At 37.6% G+C, this 25921-nt stretch overlaps 1 protein-coding gene across 2 annotated transcripts in view; it reads left to right on the forward strand.

The window, feature by feature from the left end:
* The first annotated feature begins 1317 nt into the window (after positions 1 to 1317).
* mdu (mitotic spindle positioning protein meduse) overlaps positions 1318 to 25921 on the forward strand; it is a 182143-nt gene continuing 157539 nt past the window's right edge. For both annotated transcript variants that reach the window (XM_090374355.1, XM_090374356.1), the window contains exon 1: positions 1318 to 1547. The gene's annotated coding sequence lies outside the window, so the exon portion shown is untranslated. The remainder of the gene's footprint in view (positions 1548 to 25921) is intronic.

A 25921-nucleotide genomic window follows, 5' to 3' on the forward strand; every position in this document is an offset into this window, starting at 1 on the left:
CAAAGGATCAAAAAATTATCGATTTTCCACAAAAAATAAGTAGAAGAGATAAACATACTGGCAACTCCAATATTGAGAATCTTCAATCTTTATGGATAATGTCCACGAAGAAAACCACTTATTCAAGGTCTTGATTAAAGTTACTTAAGTATAATTTCATTAGAGAGTATCAACTAATCTTACAGTCAGAGTTTGATAAAGTCTATATAGTCTTATAATAATAATAATAATAATAATAATAATAATATCTATACCATAGGATTGCCGGGTTGAAATAAAATAAAATTCTCACGCTTTATTGGATTCAATTTCGATCACGAGGATTTTTTTTTATTTTTTTTATACTCTCACTGAAGACTGAATATTGGAACTTAACGTTTATGCTTGTATTCAACTTAAAGACAAATACTGTTATATATAACATTATTATATATATATATAAGACGTGATATCTATTTTTCGAAATTGAATATAAGTCTGGTATCTCTCTCTTTAAATTAATCATAAGCCCGGTTTTTTTTTTTTTTTAAATTGAATATAAGACCCGGTCTTAAGCTCACATATTCTGCACTTAGTCCTCAGTACGAAGAGAAAGATCCCCATGATCGAAATCAAACCGAGTAAAGCGTAAAAATTTTATTTGAAAAATACCTATATATCTTAATGTAATAATAATATATTGCTAAGCGTTTAATTCAGTACAGAACATCATGGACACAAAATTTAATCCGCTTTAAGCTATTGTTTGAAGGCTGATTTTATCAGCCTAAAGTGATTTGCGCTGAGTAGTTATATTTCTCACTGGTTACAAAAAACTCGCACCCTTTAAATACCAAGTCGTTAAGAGAAAATAATAAATAACAAATAATATTTATCATGAACAGATCACTCGTGTTTATTTCCCATTGTTTAACGTTACTCTTCCTGTATATCCTCCATCCTTGTTCTTGACCTTTTCTGCTGAGAGGTCACAAAGGCTTTCTTACAAGAATTTCAATAACAATGTGTGACATCACAAATCATTCATCCGCCGAAATGACACCTGAGGGCACATATGAGAGGATTCACTTGTAGATGAACAGATAGCTCATCTCTCTCTCTCATAATAACTACGCCCTCTTCATGCACGTGGTATGTAGACAGAGAGCGCGTGTGAGAGGTGTTTACGAATTTTTTCGCTTCAGTTACTGTTGAGTCTTCCTTCTCTTCCATGGACGTAACTGGTCAGCCTTCAAGATGACAGGTTTTACAAGCGGCCTTCTCGGACCTTAATACTCCAAGGTAATTGGTCGTTTGGTGCCCCAGTTAGCGGCAAATTTATTGTCCGTAACCGATGTGGGCCAAGTAACTTCAGACATGGTGGAGAACTAGTAACGGGTTCTTCGTTTCTACCACCTTTCCATAATTGTGTCGGCTAAGTAACAGAGACTGTGTGTAGAGAAAGTTAGGGAAAGCTAGTTGTGGAGACAAATTAGAACGATTGTGCTGGCCTCAGTTAATTATTGAACTATTAGCTTAAGACAGAAAAAGAAACGGAAAGTTTAGAGGTAAGACAAATTTAATTTATTTAAACTTATGTTTGAAGGAGTTATAAAAGTAAGGGAAGGGAACTCTTAAGGAAATGGATTTAGTATTATGTAACGAAAATGACAACTTGTAGAAAGCTCAGATTGATCAAAACGTCATCTTCATTGCTAAACAATGTTGTTGTACTAAGGTTTTAGGATCATCAGCGACTAAGGCCATATTGCTCTGTAAATACTGTCTGTAAATTGCACGTGTTCTGTGTTCGATTTTCTGTTTGCTGGACGAAAAAACTATGCTACCCTCGCCTGAGACCGACTAATTCAGCCACGTTCTGAAAAAAGCCCATAAAAAATCATCGACGTGACTCGAACTCAGGTGTTTTCCACTCGGTGTGGGAGTACGTCGATTCTACGAACTGTGCTACCCACGATGGCTTGCTAAACAATTCATTAAATTTTTTTTCTCTTTTCCCTCCAAACAATCGCCACTCTAATGAACTGCTTACCCCAACAGAAGATTGTATCATTTGTTGTTTGAGTTTCATGGAAATTTTGACACTATACAATAATGTACATAATGTCAATGCATACATACAGTAAACATTACATTATCCAGGGTGAATGGGAAACAAATTTGCTCGGATAATCCCCAAAATGAAAGAAAAAATTGTAAATATGTAAAAAGCATAAGTTGTATACTGTATTAATATTTACTGATGCATACTGTATTCATATTTATAAAAGTATACTACTCTGGAAAAAGATTTGACATAAAATTTAATACGAACATATGATATATGTTTTGTTTTGTTTTGTTTTGTTTTTTTTTTTTTGAAAAATAAAAACAATTAATTTCGTATTTTTCCTTGATTGGTCTTCTTGAGAATGGTACTACGTTTTAAAAGCACCAACTTGTTAGCGAGAGCGGCGTCAGCTTGTGGTTTCATGCATGTTGGAATGAAGACATTAAGCACCTTTTTCATATTTAATGAAAAATAAACAATGAATAATAAATACTTCAATGAAGTTTGTGTTTCATAGGAATGGAAATCCTTGTCTGTTTTAAAAATATGAACGCAAACGGAAAAAGAATTTTACTACACGCATGACATATAAGTTTAAAGAATGCTCTTTCAAAGAATGGTGAAAAAACATGCTGCCTTACTTTCTGAATATATGCTTGCAATCCTACAAATTCGCTTGTCACGTTAGGAGCACTATAAGAAAAGTAAAAAAAAAATTGTTCAAGATATTTTCTTCAAAGGAATATTAAATTAAAAACAAAATCGCAGAAGGATGTTAAGGCATCATGCATCAGTAAAACTGAAGGATTGAGTTAGAAAGCAGGGGACGAAGCTGTGAATGTTTCTGCGTTTCTGTCGAAGCTGGATTTCTGTGAAATTCAAGGAACGTTACAAAACGTAAATAAACAATCCCTGTAAAGAATTCCAAGTATTTATTTTTGTTTTCCGACTTAGACTGATTTAGACTTACATGGGACGCAGAGACATTGGCTAATCAGCAACTTAGATAATTCACTCCTGGATAATGGAGAATCTACTTGTGATTTTTGAAAAGAGTAATCTGTTTTAAGCACCTTCCTAAAAATTTAAAAATGATAAATGAATTCTTTCGGTCATTAATAACACAAAGTGTCAACTTTTTCAGGAATCAAAAATTAATGCTATATGAGAACGTGAGAAGAAACAACTACTGCGGATGCTGATGCTGTACTATACAATTACTGCCTAGTTATTGACCTTTATTTATTTATTTTTCTGAAGTGTAATCTTTCCAAGATTTTCTGCTAGTTAATTTATTAAACAACTCATGTTTTTAATTATTGTAATGAAAAATAATACACTAATGAAAATATACTTATTTTATCTCCTAGGCTCCTTAGGATAATGAAAATAAAACACTAATGAAAATATACCTATGTTTTTCTCCTAGGCTCCAGAGCAAATGGGCATAAAGGTTGCTAATTAGAATAAAATTGACTTGTATATTATGTAAAAAACTCTTTCTTTGATAATCCTTTTCAATTTAGCGCACAATTTAGTGGCAAGAAAAGTGAATAAAATATATGGTCGAATTCTAAAAGTTATTTCTCCATCCTAGTCTTTGAAACGCTGGAGATATTTATATTGCCTGAAAACCAGTGTAATGCATTCGATTGTTCTAATCCGATTACAGTACAGTAGTTCAAATGAATTAGACTTTTTTTTTTTCATCTAGCTACTACATATTTTTTAGAATAAAAGTGAAAAAAACGAAGTTTCAAAAATAAACTGTATTTCTAAAAGATTTTAACTAGAATATTTCAAAGATTTTTATAACATCCCTGATTGTATGATTCTAAATTACGTATCTAATTCCATTGATACTTGAGTAGATGTATTCAGGTCTTGACAGTCAAACTAAGGGGTTCCATTTCCTGCTCTAGAATTTAATCTTGAATTATTGCCTAAAGCATTTGCAACAACCAAACAGCTGGCTAGACATTTGGCGTGGTCTTATCAACCGCTTCCTAGAGAGAGATATTTGATGAGAGGTTCGATATCACCTTGGGGCTTATGGTGGCAGTCTTTCAGTTTGTCTTTCAGGTTTTGTTACTATTGCCTATTTTTCTTTAATGATTACCTGCTGTCTTAATTACCCAGAGCACAGTCTCAGTCTGGTTTTACTCAAGACTGTCTAAATTTTATTTGTCTATAATTTAAATAACTCATTGTACACCTGCATTTACTTCTCGCCAGCTTACTTTACTGCCTCTCTCTTTATTTATTTATGAAAAATACATTAGTATCCAAAATTTAAGCTATAAAACTCAATTACATTGAACCGAAAAAGAAATACTCTTCTACTGTATTTCCATTAATCATAATCAGAACTATTCCAAACTGAGGGGACCGTTCTACATAGTTTAGGCTAAATTTTGATTACCTCAAAGAGCTAAATGTACTCCAACATTGTAAGCGGCTCTCGTGAAGTTTACAAAGTAGGTGATAACTGCCTGAGATAGTATGCAAGAGTTGATCGACGAATTCCTTCATTTTGAAGGAATTCATCAACCGACTTATCGTGCATGGAACTGAATTCAGGATCCGTCCATGTCATGTCTGAAAAGAATTACATAGGTTCAAGTTTCTCGCCCATAGAACTATGGGCATTCAAGGTGCCTCACTTTTAGAGATGCGGAGATCAGTGCAGCCTTTGACCAAAATGCTTCCTCAGACCATGAGACCATATCAACGATAGCAGTCCGTTCTTCTGATGTTAGAAGGAAGGTGTGTCCATGTGTTCAACCTTCTTTTTAGATAAGCAAGTTGATAATCAGTGTCAGGTGTGAATCTTAACTTATCTGCAACGAGAACATTGGACCATTCGTCTGGATTCCAGACACGGCGTTATTTGCATTAAATCAAATGGACTTAGGTGTGAGAGAACAATATAAATAATAAGCCGTGTCGCGTGGAGTCTATTTCTTTCGGTATACAGTTTGGTTTAAAACTGTCTCAGTGGCAACTAAGAGATTGAGATAGATAGATAGATCTCATATCTCTCTCTCTCTCTCTATGACGTCTCTCTAGTATGGCTAAATAATGACCATTCCAGGATGTAATAACACTTGATCGACCTTGAGAAAGGCCTAACAAACTGCATTTTTCGCCCCGTTAGATTAGAAATAGGTGATATTGTTGTAGTGCGTACTTTTACTGCCCCATGGTTTTCATAAATTCGTATTCTGACGGAATTTACGGAATTACGTTAAAAAAAAAAAAAAAAAAAAAAGCTGGAAAAACAAAAGATAATTATTGCGGCTGAACTTGCGAACACCAGTGTAGTTTATAACAAATATAATCCTCAAAATCTATTGCCATACATTGTTTATATTTCCCTGCATCGAAAACTTTCAATGCAGTTCGATCGTTATCACGGCCAAACCTTATTTCTCAAATCAAACTTTTGACTTATTTATTTAATGGACTGCACGCCGATTTTATAATATACGTTTAAAATTAATATTTAAAAATAATTTATTATAAAATATTCGCTTGATTTACTGGAGGCATATAATATTTTGTGAGTAAATATTTCTAAGCGCCAATTATTCTTATAAAATATTTTTAAAACTTATTAAAAATTTACGCGTTTTTTAAAATTAGTGTGTAATTATTTAAAAAAAACAATTCAATTATTATTTAATTATTTTATATAAAAAATCAGAGCCACACAGCAATCTTAAAATAATTTTGGGGTTGAGAATGATAATGACATCATTAACGAATGGCGTTGTAACAACACAGTTCGTCTGAAATCAGTTAGCGCAATTTGTTATTATTTTATTTGTGCAAATCCCTAAGACTTTTTGGTCATAACTGAATAACTTCTAAATGCCATTTAATATTTATATGTCAAAGTCTATTCTATTTTATATGATTATGCAATCTTTAAAATGGCAAAAATAGAAAGCGAACTGTAATCCTGGTGCGGTAATGTCAGCTTAACGAATATATCGAAAACAAATGGAATCCAGTGATAATAATTATTAATTTCTACAGTGAATTTAAGGTGAGTTTGCTATTAAGACATAATTTAACACGGATATTATCTGTTGTTTGGCTGATATTTTCTGAATCAATTTTGAAATGTTAATAATGTATATATATTTTTTATTAATTTGCTAATTTTGACAGGCAATGATATATATTATTATCAGTTATTTCCTGTTAAGTATAATACTGTAGTGAACTTTTCTGCCGGTTATTTAATATGTACAAAGTAAATGGAACTTATTTAGCTCATACGTGAAGTGAATATACAGACACGTGTACATGTGTGTACGCGTGTTTTTATGTGTGCGTGTGTCCTCGTGCTTCTTTCTCTGCTTTGAGCAGAGACATTATGGAGATTATGACTTCGATGTTAAGGCACCAGTGGGATATTGGTTAAATCCGGGATGTTACATTCCGCAAGTATTTTTAATTTCTGTATCACATTTGCACTTATCTGCTTTGAACCAATTAAGCAGTTGCAGTTGGGATTGGTGTGGGGTTGGGTGAATGCACTCAAATCTGAAAGGCTGTGTGGATTACTAAGTGCTTGACATAAGAATGTAACTTATTATCCCCTTAATTTTATCCACTTATTGGGCAGAGAAGTGGCTTCCTGAATTACCAACGGTTTTATTTATTCATTTTTATTTTCAAACGCCAAATGCTGTAGGTTGTTTAGAACGCACAACAGAAGGGCCACTGTGTACGTTGAGGAATCGTTCATGCATGCAAGGGTCATTAAAATGACCCCCCCCTCTTGAAATTGTCATTAATGATTCTGTAGCAGTTTAACATTGAATATATAATAAGTCTGATACGTATTCTCTTATCTATAATGGAATCAGACAGCAGTAAAATAAACATCTAAAGAGCATTGCTTGGAACGGTCATGAATAATGAGGAAATAGGTGATGATAGACTTTTCAACAAATATTCCAAATATTACTTACAGATCCTTGTAGGTAAGAAACTAAAGGATGGAAACGAGTGTTTGGGATCTAATTGATACTAGAGTTCGTTCCGCATTCCTATCAGAATAATCTTCAGAGTGTTTCAAGAAGTTCGTATTAAGACAGGAGCGCTGGTAGGGTTCAGTGGGTCGGGTTCTAGAATTAATGTTGGGCTACTTGGTCTTCCTTGTCGCGACTGAGGGTTAGGTTTTTCAACGTTCCTGATGTAATTGAAAAGGTTCCTTAATCAGTGCACCTAAATTAAGATATTCTCTTTGCTTTATGCATAATTAAGATCTTGTAATTCCTTTCTTTTATATAGACATTTGTGGAAAGGATGTCAGTAGACGACCAGAAGTCTGCGCATATTCTGTTCCTCCTCCCCACCTATTCAGCAAGTCTGCTTTGACATTGCTGCCATAAGACATGCTTACTTTGAACTGATTGAATATCGGCTTTTTTGCAGTTACATTAAATTTTAAAATTAAATTTTCTGTTTATACTCCAGACGACCAAACGGTCAGAAGAGTTCACAAGATAGACAGAATACATGAAACAGCACCGTATTCAGCAGTCACGGGCTTGAACCCCGGTCACTGAATGCACCCGCGCGCCTGACCACTAGGCTATGGCGGCCCTCTTTACCTTCCTTCTCCCATCTGCTGGTGACTTTCACATGTTTCCCCAATTGAAGAAAAACCTTGGGGACGTAAATTTTCTTCTGACTAAGATATTATGTCTGCTAAAAAAATATATATATATATAAATGAATCCAAGCGTTGAGATATTTCAGTTTTGGGGCATTATATTTATATGAAAAATATCAGAAAATATTTCAGAGAATAACATTTTAATAAAAGAAATAGAAGTTTAAATTTCAAAATACGAACTTCTTGAACTATCCTTCTAGATAATAAAATAGCATGAAAATATGGAATGCGATTTTATGTATGAATTGCAAAATAGCAATTTATTATGATATTCTTAGCCCCTCTATTTACGATGTTTCTATTTACGTTGTTTCGCTCAACGAGTATGGTATTGTTTTCTGTATGATAACAGTTTTTCACCATAATGACATTATGAAAATGAAGGCTGAAATATGAAGAATTCATTCGATTTTTTTTTATCTGTACAAAGAAACAGAGTATGTCAGTTTTTGTTCCACTATGCGCCACATAGTGAGTAGTCATGCTGCTATTCTTTGAAACTGAACCTTTTCAATTTTCTACACATTGTGATAGCAATAACACACAAAATGTATTCTAATCGCTTCAGGCTCAAGTAGTGTCATGTACACTAGTAAAAAAGTCACAGTAAGGTATAATCGTTTTAGTGATATTAGCAGTGTTAAAAGAATTTAAAGAAAAATATGCAAGAGGACATGGAACAGACGTTGATCAAGTATTTAACTTGCCGTCTCTGTGATGACAATTTGTACGAATTCTTAAAAAAATAAAGAACATGCCAGAATGTAGCACCATCAACCTAATGTCAGAATTGCCAAAGGAAATTGTTGTTAGTTGGGTTTTAGGAGCATCGGCAACTAAGGCCATGTTGCTCTGTGTATATCGTCTATAAATTGCGTGTGTTGTGAGGTCGATTTTCTGTTTGCTGGACGAAAATCCGAGTTTCCGGGAGAAAAAACCACGCTACCCTCGCCTGAGACCGACTGACTCAGCCAAGTTGTGAAGAAGGTCCATAAAAATTCCTCCCGTCATCGACGCGACTCGAACCCAGGTCTTTTAACCCGGTGTGGGGAGGACGGCGATCCTACCAACTGTGCTACCCGTGAGGGCATTGCCAAAGAAAGAGATTTAAGTTATGAACATTAAGGAGGAACTGTTAGGAGTTTGGACTGAAGAATAAAAAGACTGGATGACAACGACTTAAATACAGAAATGCATAATTTAATATTTCTCCAATTTCGTTAATGATTACTGTAAGAACAAAACCAAGCCGTGTACATCCTTGATAACACAAGAACTAGGAGGTGGTAGATGAAATGTTCCAGCTATGTTTTTCGTCCCAACACAATTTTACTATTACAACCGATAGATCACGGTACTGTCATATTCGAGGCTTACTGCCACTAGTGCATCATAAACCAGCTGCCTACTCGCACAGCCAGTGGTGTAGCTACAGTTTTTTTGTGGCAAAACAACTGACTATAAATCGTCAGTGTATTATGTAAATTGCGTCATGGTATGGCCAGTTTCCGTGGATTTTTCATGTTTTTCATCCTTTTGCTGGATGAAAAACCATGCAGTGTCGCTAGAAGCAGAATGGCAGTGGCTAAATCTGACTACCAGGTTTCATCTAGACGACTATAAAGTTAGAGGGAGAAGAGACAGAATGTTTAGAGCTTGCAAAATTTAGTCATGCCTCCCTATTTTTACGCCACGGGGTGTAGATAGCGAAAATAAATCTGTATATATTTAATTCTTAATTTTTTTATAATTCTTTAAAATAATTGTTGTTAACCTCCACCGGACACAAATCGCAACTCTGACAGCAATTTTCAGAAAATTCCAAATTCTAGGGTGTGTAAAGCGTTGAGATAACAGAGCATGAAGACCAATTTTTTGAGACTTATATAAAACAAAATTTACATATACTGTATACATACAAATTCCGAATTTAAATTTACATATATAGGAACTATGATACAAGAAAATTCGCCATCTCACACACATCATCGACTATTCTCAAATATTTCTCATATATGTGCATAATTTACGTTTCTAACACAACTCTTCCTTTCTTTTTTCCTAATTAGTAATCTCTTACACACGATTAATAAATTCCAACTATTGTTTAGGAAATCAATTACTATGTTCATCATTTACTTCAGTAGTACTTACTGAAAATCACTTTTTCTATCTTAGTTACTCCTTTAGTTAGCATCTTAGTTACTCCTCCTTTCTAACACAGGGCAGGATTCCCCTTTTCTCTCAAGGTCTGAACAATTTTTTTTTTCTTCACACATTAACTCATTACCTAGAATCCTATCTGTTATATATTATCATCTGTTAATACATTGTGTAGAATAATAATATAGGTTACCACATACTCATCCTGCTACTCCTGATTTATTCTATTATTAATTCCCTTATATATATTTTTTCTTCTTCCTTACCCCTTTAGTACCTTTACATCATTTCATGGTCATTAACTTTATCTATAATCGTACCCAACCTAATGATTTAATTGTACGTTACAAAAAAAAATTTACATTGAAAGCTTATCCAACAATATCTCAGAGAGTTTAGCTTATGAATCTATGAGTTCGGGGTTCAATAAAAACTGAAACAGACTTACGTTCCGAAATGACCGCTACTTGCACTCTGGTTTTCCTCCGTGGCAGACAGGCTTCTCACATCCGCTTCAAAGCTTTCTGGAGCTCAATCTCTCCTTCTAGGCCTCGTGGGTTGGACAGTCCTCCTAACGTAAATTTCTCGACTCACATATCTGCATACCTGGCTCACTCTCGACGGGACCTGAACTAGATGCACTTGTAGCTTCCTACACGTCTTGAACTTCGGAAATACATCATGCGATTTCGTTGCTAGACACGCTGATTAACCGACGACTGGACACCCCTCCACCTTTATTTTATACTTTAGAACACGTGATCTCCACTCGTTCGCACTTCCAAAACAAAGACCAACACTCCACGTTCTCTCCACCACTCTCTCTAGTTTCTTTTTTTCTCCCTTTTCTCAACCTCACCTCTCTAACCCGAACTCATCATGTCTTCGCTTCCTCCCGCCTCACTACCTCCTTTTTTTTGCTTCTTCTTCATCTCGCTTCCACGATTTCCGAACACCGAATTCCAAAAAAACTCTACTTTAGCTTCAACCGCAAATCACTACTCCCCAACTTTCTTCCGAATCCTTTTTCCTCAGCAGTTTAAACCGCCTCCCACAGAATTCTCCACCAATCTCAATACAATGCTTAAATTTTCACTTCTTCCTATTTGCTAAAAAAACTTACCACAACCGTCTCCCTCGTGAATTAACCAAACTCATCTCTTGTAATAACCTTGTTTACTTCGTTTATTTATCACCCTCTGCATTATATATGTATGTAACACCTTCAAAAATACCTATTTTGTGCTTACATTTTCCTTGCTAAACATCGCCAATGTACCTAAAAATTCGCCACCACGGGCGCAGTCGTTCCAACACAAACGCCAGACTGTCCAGTGAATACCTGTTTACGTCAAAATTGCGGCTTAGATCAAACGTTCTTAATTACCTAATCTGGCGTTCCCATTGTCCCCCCGCTCGTTGCAACCATTTCTCTCCGGTTCGCAATTGGCACTCATTCCCTAGTATGGGCAGCACTGATTTGTTTACTCTCAGTTCACCCTCTTTGTACTACAGTAGTTTTAATTCTTGTTTCCATTTAACTGCTCTGTACTTCACACATTCATAACCTCTCTATTTCTAAATCCAGCAATTTCCAACCTTAATACCTACCATATTCAATTTAATATTCAAACCTTAATATTAACCATATTCAAACCTTAATAATTCCAGAATATCTCTACCCTTCAAGCATTTAATTCAGATAAAAAAAAAAATTCATTATTTTTGCAAGAATATAAATCCCTGACACATCAAACTATGGAATAGCATCTCACAGGAACTCGTTTTCTTTTTATACCAGTTGTTGTGGTTTTAGGAGCATTAGCGACTAAGGCCATATTACTCCATATATATACCATCTGTAAATTCCGTGTGTTCTGTTGTCGATTTTCTGTTTGCTGGACGGAAAACCCGAGTTTCCGGAAAAAAAAAACCCATGCTGTCCTTGGCTGAGACCGACTAACTCAGCCACGTTGCGAAGAAACCCATAAAAATTCTTCTCGTTATCGACAGGACTCGAACCCAGGTCTTTTCAGCCGTTGTGGAGAGGACGGCGATTCTGTCAACTGTACTATCCACAAAGGCTTATACCAGTTACTGAAATAATTGGTATATACAGTATTTCCAATAGATATTAATAATAATTGCTATTGTACATGTATGTTTCGATTTAAGTCGCACTTTCAAGGACTGTACCCCTGTAGTTAATAGACTACCTATATTTGACGTGCTGTTACCATTTAAAGAAAGATAATTGACTCGCTGGTTTGGCGAATTGGGCTGAGATGACCAGCAAGTGTCTAGGTTTACTCTGACAAAACAAAACAAAGTAAAACGATAATTTTATGTCCTTTTAGAAGTTGAAGAAAAGGAATCTGTCATATGAAATTCTAAATCCGTGCGGAACGATGAGATTACAAAACGTGTTACTGTCTCGTGGAAGCCACTTGTATCTCTATGTACAATGTCAGATGTCTCGTCCCTCCCAGGCATCTATGTTTGCTGGACGGAAAACCCGAGTTTCCGGGAAAAAAAACCCATGCTATCCTTGGCTGAGACCGACTAATTCAGCCACGTTGCGAAGAAACCCATAAAAATTCTTCTCGTCATCGACAGGACAATTCCCAAGTAAGATGTTTTAGATCGTATTAGTGAACTTTACTGGATATTCCTTAACAAGCGAATTCACTATAGGTCTGATACTCATTTGGTTTAATGAAGCCATTTTTAGGCGGGTTAACATATATGCATAATGCGCATAGCGTATTGTCTTCATCATGTTGATCTGTTTGCCGTTCCGTCCATCCATCTGCTCTTACGTCCGCATGTAACAACTCGACTCCTTAATCAGGGTACTGGACCCTGAGATTTTCGTGAAATGTTATATATTGGGCTTCTAAAAACGTCTGCAGAGCCATTCCAAATTTCATTAAAATTGAACCAGTGGTGTAAGAATATTTACTTGATGGTATGAAGGAAATGTTAAATGGATCGGAAAACAACCGGACTGAGGTGATATACAGAATAATATATATTAAGAGCAGCCGCAGATGAAAGTGATTCTTGCATTGGCCCTCATATTTCACTCACAATAACTCAACTCGAATGGATTTTCATGAAATGTTATATTTGGTTTTTGTAAGAGAAATTTGTAGTCAACCGAAATTTCATTAAAATTGTATCAGTAGAAATTCAGAAATTATTATTTCTTTGTGCATGTTTCCATCTGCATGTAGTAATTCGACTCCCAGTGGATGGATTTGCATCAAATTTTATATTTTGCTCTTTTAGAATAATTTTTCGAGCAATCCCAAATTTCATTAAAACTGAACCAGTAGAAATCCTACAGTTATTATTATTTTTTTTTTTTTACCTATCACATAGGCTATCCATAAACCGTATATTGTAGCTGAAAGTACTGTACCCTTATTTCCATGCGCTGGTTGGAGGGAGGAATGAATGAGCAATGTGGTCGATACGCAGAAATGAAATGTTCTCAGTTCGCGCATAAAAAGTCGTTGCTTTTTCTTTCTTTCTTTTTTTTTTTTTTTTTGTTATTAATCATTATTTACTATTCGCTAACACAGGAAATGTAACTCACTACGTACATCAACTAACTTATTATTTATTTCTAAAATTATTTTCTTGTTACGTCGACAATTGAATCTTTCCCTCGATTGAAATTGTTGAAAATGGTTTCAAATAAAAACTCTCTCTTTCAAAAAGTTTTCTACGATTAAGAAAGCTCATATACTAAATGTGATTTCTCTTTTATGTCAGAGAATCAGTCTAAACACGATTTGTTTATGACCCTGATTCTCAGGGTACACGGGATATATTTGTTATATCGCTAAGCAGGAAGGCAAAATCTAACTTGCTACCAGTACCATAGTGATGTTCACCATGATCACCGCAGGCTCTTATATCGGTGCCATTTCATGCAAAAGCCTTCAGATCGAAAGATAGAATGATCGATAGAGGCGTATTATTCATGCAGAGGCTATACTTCCTTGATGACCCTCGGTAGAGTTGACTGCTTAAAAGAGGAGCATGTGTGAGTGTGAAGGATCTTTGCATTCTGTGCATTTTCCATTTTCCTTTTTCTTAATTTTTCACTCTGGGCGTTTTTAACATTCCTACCGCGTACCGCCTGGGCGATATCTGGGTCATTCAGAATAACACCTAGGTTAAGAAGGTCAAATACTTCGGTAATTTATAAAAAAAAAATGAAACTTTGACAGATGTATGTACCTAGTATTCGCCTGTACGAGAGACGGTTTCGCAGTATATGTCTGCACGTGTAACCAAGGTGCATTTTTTTCTTCATAGGGACAGTCACCAGGAAAGACGAGTTTGCAGCCTCATTGTTACGACACTGATAGAACAACGCCAGTTAACAAAGGCCATGCAATTTTATTTATTCTTTTTTTGATTAATGTAAATAAGTAATATCCATATACAGGGTGATTCAAAAGTCTCCATACATAGGGAATAATGTTTATTTTTTTCTGCTCTTTTAGGTACCCTTCTAAAATGCCTTTGTCTAAAGACATTTTAGAAGGTCCCGTGGAGTGGCCTCCGAGGTCCCCAGATCTTAGCCCACTCGATTTTTACTTCGGGCACTTGAAGTCTATGGTGTACCAGGAAAAGATACGAAACATAAATTACCTAACGGAACGCATTCAAAATGCAATTACGCGCATAACACCAGATGTATTAACGCGAGTTCAACATGAGTGGGAGAACCGCATCCGTGTGTGTTTTCAAAGGAATGGCAAACATGTAGAGCATGTTTTGTGAACAGTTTTTTATTTTATTTTGTGAACAGTTTGTTAAAAAAGTGACCATTTTCCCTATGTAAGCTAGGATAGCGGACCATCCATTTACTAGGAGAGCGGACACAACTATGAATACATATTGTATAAGAAAATAGAGGTAAAATATGAGATTACGTATCATTTACAGGATACGATATGAAAAATAACAAAGGAACAATGGCTATTTGGCACTCGTTTGAGCAGGTCTCGGTTCGAAGATTGAAGGGATTCTTAAAGATTTATTTGAATCGGAATTATACTTTAAGAGTACTTCCGTAAACACTGCTCAAATTTGAAAATATTAAAAACTAGAACGTTAATCATGAGTTTCCTTTGTAATTATTTTCATTAAGAAAACTGCCAAGTAATACACTATTACACAGCGATTATTATCTTTGTTAGCACCATAACGTTTCGAAAGTTCTGCCAGTACCTTGAGTACATGATTCATTGTTACGACCAATGTATGTGACCAAGGGACTTTCAGAAATTAGGGGATGGGATGCTGTTAACACACATAATAATCACAGTGTAACAGTCTTTTAATTGAATGTTATCCCTTAACGGAACCTGATATTTGGCAACGAAAATAGGATCAAATGAACTGTACATTCTGTTATTTGTCCAACGCAGGGAAACATGCATTAGATTTTATTGATTCGAAAGCCACAATTAATCATGATGTGGCCATTGCTAATACTAATACAGTATAATTACAGGGTGATTATCTTAAATAAGAACCCATGAAAATGCGATTCTAATTTAAAATTATTATTTAATAATTATTCAAATTATTTAAAATTAATTTGTCTTAAAATTATTGAAAATGATCACCATTGTGACCATAGTATAGCTGAGCACGACGAAGAATATTCGAAAACCCTGCCTGCAGCGTGTTTTGTAACCCAATGCAAGACTCAGACTCAGTTTCCTTGAACATTTTCACAGGCTTACGTACAACAGATTTTGATGGTGCCTTAAGACACTAAAATTGTCTACAAAAATCACATTGAATAGTTTTGAACAACTGTTTTCAGTTTAATGCTCCACATGAACACGTGCTGTTCTATGCTGAAAGCTAAGCTCGTTTACTGCTTGCTCTGCGCATGCGCGTTCGTAGTTTTACAGGATTGATATAGATGGCGACATCATACACAGAATAAGGAATGTTATTTATCAATTTCATGTATCTGACACAATTTTACTCGAAGACACCCACACACACATGTGCAGACTAACGGTTTTACACGATAAGTATTTTATTGTTTGGGGATTAAGCGAATAATAATAATAATAATCACCGGTTATTATTATTATTATTAGATTTGGTCTTTGGCACCACAATTATGGTGCCAAAGACCCTACATAACAGCCTAGCAGCAATAGGTCTCCCAGCGAACACCTACAAGGAACTCCAGAAAGTCGCAATCTTGAACACCTGTAGGATAGTCAGAGAGTTCCTCCACCAACAGTAACACCAGACAACAGCCACCCTGTGTACTTGGGCGATACCCCTTCACGCTAGGGAACCCCCAATCATAGAGAATATAAGAGCAACAACAATAATAATAATGGACTAACACCGAATGGAGGATATCATGAGTAAGACTAGGACAATAGTAACCAAGAGCCGCCAACACCACCAGAAGTCGGCCGTGGAGAGACTGACCATAGCGCAGAAATAAGAAGGAAGAGGCTTGACATACCTCATCGAGCAACAGAAGAAAGCGATAGCGAACCTGAAGGATTACTTCCAGAAAAACACAGCGCCACTCTACCAGGCCATAAGAAAGATAGACAACTTACCCCACTCGACCTAAGCGAGGAGACCCCCTCCCTCTCACACGGAATAAACGAAGCTAGAAAGATGGGCAAAGAAGACACTCCATGGTAGACACTATAATCACCATCAGGACCACATAGATAAAATTGCTTCCAATGCATAGCTCACGAACGGGACGCTCTTCCCCGAAGACTGAAGGATTCATGCTCGCCATCCAAGATCGGGTAATCAACACCAGGAACTATAGAGAATACATCGCTAATGAGCCCCGAGTGACACATGCCATAAGTCGACGATGCCAGAAACGTTCTTAGAAACCTCAGAAACGATGCAACACATCACCACAGGATGCAGGGTGATCACCCAGACTCAGTGCACTCATAGACACGACCAGGTAGCCAGGATAATACGTCAGAAGTTAGGGAGGAAATACCAGTTGTTGATCAAAGAAAGTGTACCGTATTACAAGTACAAACCCCAGACTGTATTAGAAATCCGAACCCACAAGCTGTACTGGAACCGCGCCACAATAATGGAAAAAACAATCCTGCACAATAGACCGTTGTTGACAAGAAGGAAAAGGCCACCTGTCCGAGCGACATAATAGTGCCCAACACTGGCAACCTCCAGAAAACTCACGAGGAAAAGATCAGGAAGTACACAGACCTAAGACAGGAGATCAAAGAGATATGGAATATACAAGTAACGCTGTCCGAATCATCGTGGCAACCACCGGCACGGTGCCAAAGACTACATAACAGCTTAGCAGCAATAGGTCTCCCAGAGAACACCTACAAGGAATTCCAGAAAGTCGCAATCCTGAACACCTGTAGGATAGTCAGAGTGTTCCTAGACCAACAGTAACACTTGACATTACTCAACACCCGTCACGGAATAGATCCCCCATCAAGGAGAAATAATATAATAATAATGACACTGTTTATTTGTAAAAAAACGATAGGATCCTAGGTGTGATCTTTTATTAATATATCTGTACATAGGTGCGTTCACGGTCCGATTTGCATTTTGTGTAAGCAAAAAAAACTAAGAATAATTCCAGTGGATAAACTCTATCGGTTAACAGTAGTCCCGATTGAACAGATTTTAAAAAAGTCTCTGGTCTCGACTTTTATTTGAACATCAGCTGCTATGGTGCTATATGACTAAAGTTGTATATCGTCAAAACAACTCCAGAAAGCACAACACAACTCCAGAGATGACCAACAGCCAATACAGAAAAAAAAAAAGAGCATAAAACAAAAAGGTTTCTTAATACATAAAAATAAAAACACAAAACAGATATCTTAGGGCATCCTCTTGTTATTAGCCTTTTTCCGGCCTACTGCAGGCCCATGTTTTGAATGATTTTTATTTACAAAAATATGAATTATTTTCATTTACAGTGTGTATATTTCGGTCTTTTTATGCATAACGTAATTCTAATATTAAAAATAGCAAGAGCTTCTTTTTAAGTAACCCACCTCTACTTAAATGTAACTCACCCCTCTTTAAAAAGTAAAATTACCACACACCTCCCTAGAATGGCCCTTTCCAGCTGTTCCTGAAACTTTGAAAATGAAGCTTTTTTAAATATGAGATTAGTAAGACAGAGTAACTAGCAGCCAACCGTCTGGCTGCAATTAATGTCAGCATACTTCATCATGTTCATCACTGTTCCAACCTAAGTTGAGTCAAGTGAGTCAAAGCCTTCCATCTTTTTCTGTCTTCCCAGATCTTGTCTTCTATCATTCTCTCCCACTTAATTCTCTTGTTTCCACATCTTCTCTAAACTGATTTCTCCACCTCTTCCTGGGTCTTCCTCTCGGCCTCTTCTTGTCCATTTTCATCTCAAACATTCTTCTTGGTAATCTGTCCAAGTTCATTCTCTTCTTGTGGCCAAACCATTGCAAACGTGATGTAATCATCTTCTCCTTACTTTCTTTACCCAAAAGTCTAATAGGGACAAGTGGATAGTCGAGATAATAACTCGACTATCCACTTGTCCGTATTAGACTTAGAAAAGCAAAAAGGTAAAGGAAAAGTAATAGTAGGAGTGAAAGTGGAAAAGAAACGGTGTAGAAGAATGAAAGGGGTAGTAACTTCTTCAACTCACACCACTCAAAAACTCATCAACTCCTCGAATAGGCAACGCTTCCCCAGTGGAGAAGGCTGTTGTTACCTATTCTTGGAAACTCCGGACATCATCAGGCTCCCCCTGGTGCCGGTTCAGGGCTATTTGGCCCTTCTTCGGTGGGTGGGTAGGTACGTAGCCGAGTAGTCAGGAGCGAAAGTGCGTAGCACGCGTTCCTTGAGTGGACCGGGGTTCAAGCCCGTGACTACTAAATACGATAAATATTTGTATTGACGATTTATTGTAAACTCTACTGACTTGGTTGTCTTACCCCAGTATAAAAAAAAAATTTATTTTTCTCTTCTAGTTTTATCTAGCATAGTCCTTAGCACCTTCATTTCCATTTCTTGGACTCTGCTAGAATCCTTTTTATTCATCTTCCACGTCTCAGAAGCATAGATCAATATAGGGACTAAATATGCCCTATTTATCAGCTTTTTACACTCCATTGGAACTTCCTTAGCCCATAACAGGCTATTAATATTACAGAAGAAACTCTGACTAGCTGCTGTTCTCCTAGTTATTTCCATATATAGGCTGCAATGCTTTGTTAATAAACTCCCTAGGTATAGGCTGCAATCCTTTGTTAATAAACTCCCTAGGTACTATGTATAAGTATAGTGCGAAAGCATCAATAATATATAGCCAAATCTGAATGAACAGAATATTAGCAAAGCGGCACCGTTATAAGTTATATCTCATATTGTGAATACCTTCACATCGAGTTGCCATGATATTGCACTACTTCGAATAAGTAACGCTTCACCTGAGGAGAAGACTAATGTTACTTATTCTCAGATGGATACCACCACCCAGACGGCACCATTTCAGGGCTATTTTGTATATGTGTGGGATAATAACTCGACTATCCACTTGTCCCTATTAGACTTAGAAAAGCAAAAAGGTAAAGGAAAAGTAATAGTAGGAGTGGAAGTGGAAAAGAAACGGTGTAGAAGAATGAAAGGGGTACTAACTCCTTCAACTCACACCACTCAAAAACTCATCAACTCCTCGAATAGGCAACGCTTCCCCAGTGGAGAAGGCTGTTGTTACCTATTCTTGGAAACTCCGGACATCATCAGGCTCCCCCTGGTGCCGGTTCAGGGCTATTTGGCCCTTCTTCGGTGGGTGGGTAGGTACCCAAGTGATGCAATGATGGCAAAACGTTATGAAGTATAACTCCACAATATGAGTGATGCCTGATGGTGTGTGATCAGAATATTAGCAAAGCGGCATCATTTTAAGTTATATCTCATATTGGTGAATACCTTCACAACGAGTTGCCATGATATTGCACTACTTCGAATAAGTAACGCTTCACCTGAGGAGAAGACTAATGTTACTTATTCTCAGATGGATATCACCACCCATACGCACCGTTTCAGGGCTATTTTGTATTTGTGAACAGCCTGAATTCGTCTAGGTATGGATTGAACAAGAACTGAAAACGTTGTGCAGGAATGGAGTACCATGCAGAGATGAGTGTATCACGCAGTTCCTTGAGATTCGACGGAGGTGTAGGCCTAGGGCGAACAACCCTTTCCAGTTCATCCCAAAGATGTTCAATAGGATTGAGAACCGAGGACTGAGCGGGCCACTGCAGCAAAGAAAAGTCACTGTCATGTTCCTGGAACCATTCCATAGTGATTCGGGCTTTGTGCACCGGCGCATTATCCTGCTGGAAGTAACCATCTGACTGAGGATAAACTGTCAACATGAACGGATGCACTTGGTCAGCAACGATGTTTAAGTACGATGTGGCATTCAGACGTGAATCTATGGTTATCAATGGACCCAGCGTGTGCCAAGAAAACATTCCCCACACCATAACACTGCCCCCATCACTTTGCACAGTAGTCGTCAGACGTGACGGGTCCATGGATTCATGTTGTTTTCGCCAAATTCTGAGCCTTCCATCAACATGATGCACCAGGAACTTCGACTCGTCAGACCAAGCAACTGTTTTCCAATCCTCGATAGTCCAGTGCTGGTGTTGCTGTGCCCACAGGAGGCGTGCTCTCTTGTTCTTCATTGATAACAAAGATACGTTATGTGGCCGTCGGCTGTTGTAGCCCATTCGCGACAAAGTGCGACTAGGTGTATGTAAGGTGTATTTAGTGTCAGACGGCACCAGGGGTTTCCCCCATCTCCGTGTTGCTTTCATTGTGGGTGTACCAGTTTGCTGGAAATGCCAGAGGTTTAAAAGTGTATGGATATTGTATATATGTAGTGTCATGTACCGTTGTTCATCTGGTCGTTTAGCCGCTGGACCCCTGCTGAGGCCCAACGTTGCCCCACCTTCGTCCCGTGGAGGCAGACCAGGAACCCAGTAGTTTTAGTTTCACTCTGGCAGGTCCTGTCACCTAATTTCCTGAGATTTCAGAGGCTAGGACCTTAAAAAAAAACAAAAAAAAAAAAAACGCGCGCGCTCTTTTATATGCACGTACGTACAGACAGATACATATATCCGTCATCGTCGGTTTGATGATCGTTAGGTGAGGGTGATAATGCTTGCATAATAAAGGCCAAAAGAATGGGCGAACGGGAATTTTGAAATAATTAAGTTTTTGTGTGTAGGACATTCGCTAGCATAAAGATAGAGTGGGTGGGAGACTGAAGGCTGGGGGGGGATTAAAGCAGAAATATGGGGATGATAGAGTAGGCAACCCCAGAAGTCAGTGAGGCAGGCCCATGCCTCACCAGGAGAAAGCAGGGGGCGCCGGGGGGGACCGTCCCACCACCGGCGCAGGGGAGGGAATGGAAAGGCACCAGGCAAGGGAGCCTGGTGCGATCGCCAACAAGCGTCTGCAGGAAAACTAACTCTACTGACTTGGTTGTCGTGCCGGAGTATAAACAGAAAATTTATTTATTTATTTTATACAATGACCCTGTTGGTGGTGTCCAATCTGTTGTCATGTCCGAGTTGTCAACCGTCGGACCTGGGTCCCGTCCATGTTAGTCCTTTACCTTAGTGTGGTTTATTTCCTAAGCTTTCCAGTTCTAAGGAATGTGTCTTGTTCACATAGACCCAGCTGGTGGGGTGTCTATGTTTGGTAGTCTTTCATGGGACATGGGTCCCGTCCATGTTAGTCTACTTTGGTATAGTTTATTTCCTGAGTTTTCTAATTCTTGGGGGTGGGTCATTTCTAGTGTCCCAGTGGAGTGCCGTTGAGAGGATGTTTTGTGTTGGTTGCACCATTCTCGATACACTCTTGAAACTGTGGTGCGTAAAAAGTTCAGGAGAACTGCCGTTTCAGAGATGCTTTGTCCAGCACGTCTTGCACCTACTACCATGTCACGTTCGAAGTCCGTTAGATCACTCCTTTTTCCCATTCTTGCTACGGTTTGTACGCTTAACTGATACTAGAAAGGTTGTTCTTCTGCATTTATATCCACAACTGTGGTCATGTGACTTGCAACATTGTGGGACAAATCATTTGTGTGCACAGCAGGGGTGTACCTAATAAAGTGGCAGCACAGTGTATACTTTGAACAGAAGACAATTTCAAAGTTTTTTTACATCGCAATCAACAAATCTCAATGTCAGACTTTCAACATATTTGGTGTTTTTGCTCATGGACCACTTTACTTTCCAGGTCCAGATAATTTTCGTTCAATAATTATAATTTTTTTAAAGGGCGATATAGTCACACAAGAAAAAAATTATGAAATTGCATTTTCACCCGTGCCCGTCCATTGACACCTTAACTAGCAGCGAAGGGAGCCGTGGGAATTGTATTTATTTTGTAATTACTGTACTTCGATATTAATCTTTACTTCTTCTCTGAAACAGTTTTGGCGAAATATTCGCCACGGGTATTCTAGGCGCTAATAAAAAAAACATCTGTATTTATTTTCCTTGAAACTTTTCCTTGTGCACTTGATCACTTTCATAAGTTCATTGACATCGCTTTGCTAAAATTTCCTTGATTTATAGAATAGTCTGTAAAAGAACAGTATATTTTGATGCTTTTCCAGATTATTCTATTAAACTCTTCTTTCTGAGGAAAGTTCGAAAGTTTCCGCACATAAATACTTCAGATAAAAATGTTTGTCTAATGTAGTTTTAACATTGAAATACGTAGAGATATCATTTTTCAGTCTTTCTCAATCGATAGTACTGCCCTCTTGTTGCAAAATAAAAAAATAAAAAATAATAATAAAATAAAAAGTGATCTAAATGGAATTTGTGTGATTTAAAAGGTCCATAGCGTGACGGATACACAGACAAGGCTCATTATTATGAAATAACACAGGTGGGATGGATGATCCATCCATCCTACCTCATGTAACAACTGCAGATTATCTAAGATGAGTACCGTTTATTAAGTTTTGCTATTCGAACTTGAGTCCAATCATATCGGTACTTTAAGAAATCCTATAACTCATCTAATTAATAAATGAAGTAAACATTTTTAAGTATATATCGTATCGTCATTGACACTAAAATATATTTTAGTATTGATATATTTTATCATATTGAATTTATTAGATTGACGCGCAATAGAAATATAGAGGCATTCATAGGTGTATTTTTTATTATTTTTATTTAATGATGTTAGGGATACTTTGTCTTTTTTTTTTTTTCTTCTTTAAATCGGTTTTACGTTTTATACACACTATATTGCTGAAAGTATCCGGACGCTCCTGGGATGCAAAAACGAACCGGGCCTTAAACCCGGTGTGGGAGGATGGTGACAATACCACTGTGTTACCCGCGCAGTATCTAGCACCACTGAACTTCCTCTTTCGAAAGTGAAAATCGCCCTCAGAGGAAAGCGATTTCAGGGTATTAAGGATATAAAGAAAAGCGTAACCGCCGAACTGAGCATCTTTTTGGACGCCTTAGTTGACTATTTTCACAATTTTTTAGAACGGTGTAATAAGTGCATTCAGTTAACTGATGATTACTTTGAGTAAAAATAAAACTATTTTTGAACTCCTCCACTTTTGTGTTCTTTTTATTGCAGCAGTCAGGGAACTTTATTGCCACACTCCGTATATAGCTTGGGTGTAAATAGCAGTTGCACCGCGCAAGTTGCACACTTATTGCAGTTTAGTAGTAAATAGTTGCTGCTATGGATAAAGGGATAGTTGAGTGGGAGAAGACAGAGAGTGGTAATCAATGGACAATGCTCTCCGTGGACTAATGTTATTAGTGGAGTCCCCCAGGTTCGATGTTGGGCTCATTGTTGTTTTCTATATTTATTAATGATATTGATGAAGGCATATCAGGCTTAATATTCAGAATTGCAGATGATACAAAGGTTGGCAGGGTGGTTAATGACAGGATTTAGAAAAGTTAGGCAGATGGGTTGAGAAATGGCAACTGACGTTTAACATTAACAAATTCAAAGTACAGCATATGGGTAGCAATAACCCCAGAGTAACGTACCAACTATGTGGTGCTACACACAGGGTAGTGAGAGAATGAAAAAGACCTGGGGATAATTGTGCACTCGGATTTGAAGTTCTCTGAGCAGCGCAGGCAAGCTGCCAGGATAGCCCATCGGGTTTTGTCCATGATATACAGGAACTTTGCTAGCAGGGATAAGGAGGTGATTATCCTATTGTATAAGGAAATGGTCAGGCCACATCTTGAGTACTGCATACAGGTTTGGAGGCCTCATTTTAATAAGGATGTAGAGCTGCTGGAACGAGTACAGAGAAGGGCAGCGAGATTAGTGAGGGGCAACGAAGGGATGCTCTTACCGAGAAAGGCTTCATATCTGCAAATTGCAGCATCCAGAGACTAAATACCTGTGAGTTGATCCGATTGAAGTGTTTAAGGCTTTAAATGGCTCGAACAAACTCAGAATTGATGGGATTCTTCCTCTTACTTAGACTACACACAATGAGGGGGGGGTCCAAATTCAGATTTATGAAGGATAGTTGCAGAATAGATGTGGGGAAGTGTGCCTTTAGTCAGCGGGTGGTTGATTGCTAGAACAAACTTCCATCTGTTGTGGAAGTTGATAGCTTGAATAAATTCAAGGAGAGCTATACAAACTATTGGAGGGGATGAATAGGTGAAATTGGAGTTGTCTTTTGTTTTTCGTTGGTGCTGTATAAGCTTGCTTTCTTGCATCACATGCCACTAATGCCAATGCCAATGCTAAATTCGCATATGGCAAAAAAGTTTTAATTTAATTAGGTAATCGATTTGACCGCGTGTAGTTTAATACTTTTAATTTGTCTTAATGGAACAGTACACAGTCAGTTTATTGTTTTTATTCTCTCTTGTTTTCTTCTCCCCTTTCAATAATCGCGTCTTCGATAAGGTGTGCCTCTCTTCATTTAGTTTCGTTAATTTAAGTTATTCTAATTTTATGTGATTAAATGCATTCGTTTGGTGTAAAAAAAATCAGCTGTGATAAATTTTCATATAATTTTTTCTTGCTTTTAGTATGAGTCGTTTAGAGTTTGGTTGCATATTTGCATTATGTTTTAGACTTGGTTGGTTTTGGTCATCAGTGAAATTTGCATTTGTATTTTTTATTTGAGTTATTTCAGGTTTTGGAGAGTGGTGCTTATCATATTTAAATACCTTATTTAAGTTTCATTGGTCTTTCACGGTCGTATAGAGGCATCCCTAGTTAGCTCTCTTTCTACAAGCAATCCATGACAGAAATACGACATTTTTGGAATTCACAGTAGCGCTGATAACTTGACAAAGGTTACTATTGGTCCCCTCAACTTTCTTTGTGTTTTTATTCATCGTGGATTGGGTGTCAGGATTTGCGCATGGGTGTTAATTCTTTGTGTCATTCCGGGCTGCATTTGCGCCTATTCTTGCAGGATTCTATACTATTGTACTTCTCTGAGTTAGTCAATGTATATATAGGTTTTTTTGTGGACCCCGTGGTCTCCATCCTTTTGCTGATGTGTTAATGACCAGCAACTCGCATCTTGGCAGCCAGGGGCGACGAACACCAGGTCAGTTTCCCCCTGACTCCCATCCCTAGCTATGTGGAGGGGCGCCAGATTCTAATGTCTGCTCAGGCTAGACTGCTTCAAAACTAGAGGTCTGGGGAAGACTGCTAAAGTAAGGAATGAAGTGGTGGGAGTGGAAGAAGTCTAGGGTTGCGGGTGGCAGGGGAAGTCTCTTAGTAGTAAAGTGTGTTAGTTGTCAGATTTCTGCGTTCTGGTCTTTTAGCCGTTGGACTCCTGTTGGGGCCTACTGTTGCCCACACTAAACCCCGTGGAGGGAGACCAGGTACAATAGTACAACTTTTATTTTACTCTGGCTGGCCCTGCCACTTAGTTTCCTGAGATTTCAGTG

Source organism: Mastigoproctus giganteus, chromosome 5 (assembly GCF_048544385.1).
Source record: "Mastigoproctus giganteus isolate SK-2022 chromosome 5, ASM4854438v1, whole genome shotgun sequence".
Classification (NCBI taxonomy): Eukaryota; Metazoa; Arthropoda; class Arachnida; order Uropygi; family Thelyphonidae; genus Mastigoproctus; species Mastigoproctus giganteus.